Here is a 7,500-nt window from a genome sequence, read left to right on the forward strand (position 1 = left end):
TACAAACGGGGATGTTACGGTCGAACATGTGAACACATTATTGTGGATAAAAAAGAAATCATTGGAAGGTGGTGACTCAGGTGAGGGAAGATTATTAGTTCAAATCCCTCTACCTTACATAAATAGATAAATGCGTCATGTTTTCAGAACGATACATTGTGAGAAAGACATCACTGTGGATAGATTTAAATATCCCGTTGCTATCTGCCTGCACAGCATTATAAGAAAATCTCAATTCTAAAATTCATCTGAACAACTTTAACCTCCGTTCCCTAATCCAACAGCACATCCTATTTACAGAGCGAACGGCATCTTAACCAGCAACTATCACCTGTCATGAAGCCAGCGCAATAATCCCTGACATAACACACACACACACACACACACACACACACACACACACACACACACACACACACACACACACACACACACATCATTCTAAATACATACGTATCCACAGCCACGCATGCTGAGCCGCATACAGTCGTCTATAATTGGGATGTTGTGTGATGGGGCGACTGCTGCTTGTCAACAGAGATTAGCTGCAGACGCATCTGTGTGTGTGTGTGTGTGTGTGTGTGTGTGTGTGTGTGTGGGTGTGTGTGTGTGTGTGTGTGTGTGTGTGTGTGTGTGTGTGAGAGAGGGTTTATAACCATTGTTGCACCTGAGCACACGGAGTGAAAAACACCTGGATTAAAAACGTGATACTGTAAAGACACCTCCTGTGCAAGAACTCACATGAATAGAAGTCTGTATGCGTAAACGAGTGATACAAAAGCACAGACGGCTCCTTCTTCTGGCTCCAGATGTAGAATAATGCCTGCAAATATATGTGCATACACAGACACTATTGAATATATATATATATATATACACACACTTATATATATGTGTCATGTAAGGCCAGTGTGGAAGAACAGATGTCACATACTGTTACTTTAGCGTATATTTCCAGTACAGCAACAATCAGCTTATAGAGGAAAATGCCCTTCAGAATCTAAAAGCAAGGCGTTATTTCTGTCACAAAAACCTTTTGTGTTTTGCACCAGAACAGCTTTATCTTCACCAGCTATGACAGCAACCGCTATCAGTCATGCTCTCTCTCCACCTATTCTGAAAGCCAAGAGTGAGGAAATGATCATATACAGATGATAAATATTTGTTTTCAGGCTAGCGAGCTGAAAATAAAACAGTGTCAGGGCAGCTCCACCAAAGCAAACAAAGCTGAGCCAGGAAGAAGTCCTGATGAAGACCACCTCGCCCATGTTGTCATGTTGCTGTTGTCAAAAGGAAAAGGGCATCTGCTGCTGCTGCTGCTCTGTGAAGACAGGCCCACGAGGGTTGAGTCAGAGCCTCCCATATGTGCAACTTTGCGACGAAACTATCAAGGTATTTTTGTGATTCATGGTATTGATTCATGGTATCGATTCAGTGCGGCGTTGATATCTCCGTCTGTAATTTGTTCATCAGTTGTCTTGTTAAATGACTAACTCTCCTCATGAGTGCCAACCTACAACTGCTGTTCCTCTTTGCAAACATCTTTTGGCACAATGTCAAGTCTGGGCCCCGTACCTCACTTAAATTGTGTTGTGCAGAAGAGTTTTATGCATTTTATTCATGTGAAAAATTCGGATAGCTCTTGTTTTCTTTCTCCGTTTGCAGCTAAAATTGCAAGTCAAGTTAATGGGACTCACCTGAGCAGCTGCATTTGTAATTGTGATTTCGGAAAAAAAAAGTCCCTCTTTGCGAGGTGTTTATACTATTTTGTCGACCCGTGTATATTTTTCTTTGATCTCCCATTTTTACGGTTCTTTGCATGCATTCTGTCGTGTACACACCCCTATGGTCACACACACACACACACACACACACACACACACACACACACCCCTTTGGCTACAATCACGTTCAGTATGAAACAAGTGCAGAGCCTGTGGGTGAGAGTACATGAGTCAACAGCCTTGCCTGCCGGTGGCTTTCACAGTGACTGACATTTCAAGGGAGGGAGAGAGAGAGAGAGAGAAACACACACACACACACACACACACACACACACACACACACCACACACACACACACACACACACACACACACAGGGGAGGGAGAAAGTGGTACGTCTGAAGTCCAGGACCACCCGATTTATGATGCTCATACTTCGAGCAGGCCAATGAGAAGCCTCCGAGCATTGTTTCAAACTGCCCTTGGGCTTTACTTAAACATAAATCTCATAATATCAATGAAGCTAAAGACGAACTGAAAACTCTCATGTCAGACAACTAAGATGCAGATGTGTTATCTTATTAGTTTTTCTAATTTTTTGCTTTTCCTCTCTTGCAATTCACGCTTCTCTTTTTCCGTGTCCTGTCTTACTGTACTCTCTCTGCTGGTGTTTGTCCCTCCACCCATCGCATTTCCTCTGTCTTTGTTCACCATCATAGAATATCGACAGTCACAGCTACCAAACCTCTTCTGTGCTCTCGCTCCCCGCCTCTCTCTCTCTCTCTCTCTCTCTCTCTCTCTCCTCTCTCTCTCTCTCTCTCTCTCTCTCTCTCTCTCTCTCTCTCTCTCTCCTCTCTCTCTCTCTCTCTCTCTCTCTCTCTCTCTCTCTCTCTCTCTCTCTCCTCTCCTCTCTCTCTCTCTCTCTCTCTGGCCTTCACAGGAGGCTCTCAGGGCGCAGTATGTGGCTGCCCTCACCAGACAGTTGTCAAGCATAAACGATCGTTTCACCTAACTGAATAATACCAGCATTCACTGCAGACCCACTCCCTTCCCGCTTGCTCTCTCTCTCTCTCTCTCTCTCCCTCTCTCTGTGCTCCCTCCAGCCCTTTGTCCTTTTCCATCCCTTCCATCTCTTCTTCCCTTTCTCTCCATCTGCCATAACGTCTCACTAGATCTTTACACCTTGTCACTTCTCTTTTGCTCCCTGCTTTGCTTCACGTCCTCCTTTCTTTTCTTTTTAGTTTTTCAGTTATTTCTATCCTCCGCTCATCTCCTTGTCTTCCCATCTCTCCGACTTGTTCTCTCTTCGGCTTTTCGTTCCATCTAAATTTTTTTTTGTATACACTCACCCTTTCTCTCTATTCGTGCCACCCCCTGTTACTTTCAGGTCATTGTGAAGTGCTGCTACAAAAGAACTATAAATGCCCTCTCTCCGCCCCCTATGGTGATCCACAATACTGGATCTCACACGGGCCCGGACCTGACGTCCGACTGCGACTGTGCTTTTATGTGCGTGTGAGTGTGTTTGTCTGGGAAAGTGCAAAAGAAGGTATACATGTATGCGAGTGTCTTCCTAAACTGCGAGAGCACCTTGACCCTGGTCCATAAAGGACATGTCAAGTTGCTCCTCCTCATTTTTATTCTGAGGATATTTTTTTTTGCATTTCTCCCTGCAGTGTTTGCTCTTTTAACAACAGCAGAGAATTTGTTAACTTCCTGTTTGCGGCTGCCAAAGATCCTGACCCTACAATATAGCTGGCAAGACAGACTCAAGGACACGAGCTACCGAACACCCTATCCTGTGAATGTCAGAGCGTATGGAGAGGCACTCACACTTCCAGACTAAGACTCGGCACTGGAGTCACCACTGATACCAATAATAACGCCCCTTACAGTTTTTTTATCCAACACAGGAGATTAAATCTATTGTCATGTACATATTGAAGTAGCGAGTCATTTTCAGAGGTGACAGAAGCCAACATGATTGGATTTTGGACAGAAATGCTCAACATAAGACCTGCTGTACACACAGGAGCCAGAGGTTAGACGCCAAAGTCAAAAGCTAAGATCAATAGAAGGGCAGGATGAGGGATGGATATGAATGATCAGGCTTATTGGTGCTTTGTTCCAAGGATCAGAGTTCACCTAAAACATCACCCAGCTGCTTCTCATTATGCAACCACAGGGCATTTCATCATTGTACGGCCTTAAGAGTGGCCTCAGCATGAGCAGATAGTCGGCCATTATCAGCATGGACAATAACATTCATTTTGGGACGGCATATTGGAGGTCTATTTCTCCTCAACTGGGACTAATACAGAGGCAATGTGGGTGTCTGTGAATGCAATCTAATTATCTTATGTTGTAGACTTTAAGATGGCAGTTTTATGCGGAGTCACTTACAACGGGTGCAGCAGGAGAGCGAGCTCATTTCTGGAAAAATTACAAGCAACCACTGGTAGGGAGTCAAAATCAGTCAGACGATAAATATGCAATAACAAATGTCCCTTTACCCTTAAATGATGGCGCTTGAATGAAAAAAAAGAATTATATGACAGCATCATCCAGCACTTGGATCTACGACATCTAGTTGTTATTGGGGTTTTTTTTTTTTGGGGGGGGGGCTTTATTGTCATAAATGTAACAAGGACAATTTTGTCAAAGCGTCAAATTAAGAAGACGCACATCAGCTGTGAGGAGAGGAGAGGAGAGGAGAGGAGAGGAGAGGAGAGAGGGGGCGGTCACTCCAGTGAGATCATGGTCTGTCTGATCTGATGTTTTGTCATAACTAGGCATATTTTCATTGAAAGTTTCAGCAAAAAAAAAAAGGTCAGCAGTGAGGTCGCCAACATCACATTTTGTCAGTGCTGATCCTGGTGTAATAATGGAGTATTGAGACATAATAGAGAAGGCCATTAACTTTCAGTGCATGTGACGGAATACTGTTCAGCACCATGGACAGCGTCGAGGATTTGAGAGCAAAACCTATTTAACTGGTGTTGTTAATAGTTGAGCAGAAAAGAAAATGTGATAATTCAGTGAATCATAATCGTGATTACTGTACATAGAGTCCATTTATTAATAATGAACATGTTCAAGGTATTGCAGACTGTCCCTGAAATACAGAAACACTGTGGTCTGACTGTAGTCACGCAGTGAAAATGTCAAATGTTTAAATTATTGGTTTGATTCTAAAAATAAATATTGTTGCAGAATCTATAACTGAATTTCCGTCCAAGCATTCACAATTCACATTGTTTTCAAAGAACATGTCACGCTCTTTGCAGAAATCTGAAGAGAATAACGCCAAAAAAAAAAAAAAAAAAAAAAAAAAAAAGGATCACTTGTCGGATCAGTGAGGCTACAGGTCTAATAAACAAGCAACACCTCTGCCTCGTCTGTGCGCTCTCCGTCAGCTTTCCTTCGGAAGACTAGAAGTGGAAATAGGCCAAACTTACCTTGACTGACATTAAAAAAGGTGTGTCCAGGATTTACTGAACAAAACTGCGGAGGTCTCGCCTTCTCTGAGACACCTGGCCGGTGTGAACCATGGGAAATCACTATCCACTGGCCATTTACGGAATCGGTGCAAACGGAGGCATCACGGCGAGAAAAAGCGAGGACGTCGTCGCGATGCTGCGGCGCAAAGCCCGGTTCCCCGATGGAAGATTGGGTTGTGCGTTGCAGCCTTGGCGACTCTGTGTGGCGCGCGCGCTGGTCTCCACTGGACTCACATTTCCAGAAAGCCAAGAAGAGACAATTAGACAGTAAATCTCAATGTTTTTCACCCGCTAAGTTTATTTAGGGGCTCCGAAACGACCACTTCGAGCCGGTAGATGTCAACGATAACCAATGCGTTGAGTTCCACTTTAAGCTGTATGTGCTAAGGAATTTGGGAACACTTTTTTTTTAACCACGGTCACGTTGACTGAGCACGCTGCAAAAAAAATAAATAAAAAATCCCACCAAGCAGGAGCAAAATATCTGTCCGATCTAGCATGTTCTAACAACGTATCTTCTTTTTTTCCATTTCCAAATTGGCACGAAGAACATTTCACTTCTCATTAAATCATTCCGACACCAATTTCAGAGCTCAACTTGTTATTCCCAGACGCAGTATCCAAAAGGCGTGCCTGTTTTCAAACCCAACTGCAACAGTTAATCACCTGCGGACTAAGATACAACATTGTCTACGAGTATCGTGCGCCCATGTCCTCCTCCCGGTGCAACACGCGAGGGGCGCCTCTGTCAAGCCAGCCTCTTCACACAGCCAAAATATCCCACGAAGGCTTACCCAAGGATGGCTTCTGACAAATGCATGCGTGGAAAAAAAACAACAAATGTTTAAAAACGTCCTCCACTTAAAATGATCAGATGCTCCGAAAAAGTTGATCTTTTTAAAGTATTCCCACGCTCCATGGGTTTATTCATTTATCTCCGGCGCGTCAAAACCTGGTCTTGTGGTTGAATTCTCAGCGAAGAGTTCTGAGAGAGAGAGAGAGAGAGAGAGAGAGAGAGAGAGAGAGAGAGAGAGAGAGAGAGAGAGAGAGAGAGAGATTTATGAAACGGGCAACAATAAGCTCCTGAATGAAGAGTAACGCACTGCTGATTTGGGGGCATGCTCCTCATTATATAGCGAACACTGATGTATTTAGTCCCATCTGGACAGTGCTTGGGTTACAGCACTAAATCACTCCCTAAATTGAATTGAATTGAGTGTTACACGGAGCTGGACTCCGCTTCCCTCTCCGCGTCGAGTGTGCGGTGCGCGTGTATACATGTTTGTATGCGTGCGTGAATGGCAGTCTGAAGGAAAATGGTGTATGGCAGATTAAATATTTGATGAGGCATGCTTATTATATCCTCATAATCAGTTCACACCAGCATTGTGATTTGAGGCACACGGGGCAAACGTGGCATAAGTACGCACACATAAATAGCCCAGACACGCACACAGCGGTGGATAATCTGGTTGAACGTGTCATTGTCTTCATGGGATCCGACAAGCGGACGCACCATCGGCAGCGTGGAAGCGAAAGACTCACGCATGGACAACTTCGATTCAAACACCAAGGGGGGGGGGGCGTCATATTGACAAGTGGGTGGCTATGATGCATTGGCATATGATAAGATAACATACTGCCTATTGTAGAGAGTGGAGTCAAGACTTGGTCTGAGAGAGAGAGAGAGAGAGAGAGAAAAAAAGAGAGAAAGAGAGAGAAAGAGAGAGAGAGAGAGAGAAAAAGAGAGAAAGAGAAAGAGAGAGAGATAGAGAGAGAAAGAGAGAGAGAGAGAGAAAGAGAAGGAGAGAGAGAGAGAAAGAGAGAGAGAGAGAGAAAAAAGATAGAGAGAGAGAAAGAGATAGAGAGAGAAAGAGAGAGAGAGAGAAAGAGAAGGAGAGAGAGAGAGAAAAAGAGAGAGAGAGAGAGACAGAGAAAGAAAAAGAGAGAGAGAGAGAGAGAGAGAAAGAGAGAGAGACGCCTCAAGGTGCTTAATGCAGATGAAAAGGAGAACTAAATCTTATTTGGACGAGGGGACATGACTACACACACACACACACACACAGAAAGTGTGCACTGTGCATGCAGTGCCGCGTACTTTATATTCTTTCAGCACCATGGTCAGCTAACGAGCGAGCAGGGCCCTGTCGGCACTGTCCAGCGTGCTGAAAATGCTCCGTTTTCAAGACTCACATAAACGGGTGAAGGCCATTACTCGCTCCATCAGTCTGCCTAAACCTCCTCCAGAGGGGTTAGAGCACTTGGTCAACATCTTCT

The 7,500-nt window shown here is 44.3% G+C and overlaps 1 protein-coding gene across 1 annotated transcript in view; it reads right to left on the bottom strand.

The window, feature by feature from the left end:
- cacna1ia (calcium voltage-gated channel subunit alpha1 Ia) overlaps positions 1 to 7,500 on the bottom strand; it is a 154,643-nt gene that overhangs the window by 138,416 nt on the left and 8,727 nt on the right. The window contains exon 2 of the mRNA XM_068719177.1: positions 5,182 to 6,208. The gene's annotated coding sequence lies outside the window, so the exon portion shown is untranslated. The remainder of the gene's footprint in view (positions 1 to 5,181; positions 6,209 to 7,500) is intronic.

This window comes from Cebidichthys violaceus, unplaced genomic scaffold (genome assembly GCF_023349555.1).
Source record: "Cebidichthys violaceus isolate CVI_PGR_0920_01 unplaced genomic scaffold, fCebVio1.0.p SCAF_23, whole genome shotgun sequence".
Taxonomy (NCBI): domain Eukaryota; kingdom Metazoa; phylum Chordata; class Actinopteri; order Perciformes; family Stichaeidae; genus Cebidichthys; species Cebidichthys violaceus.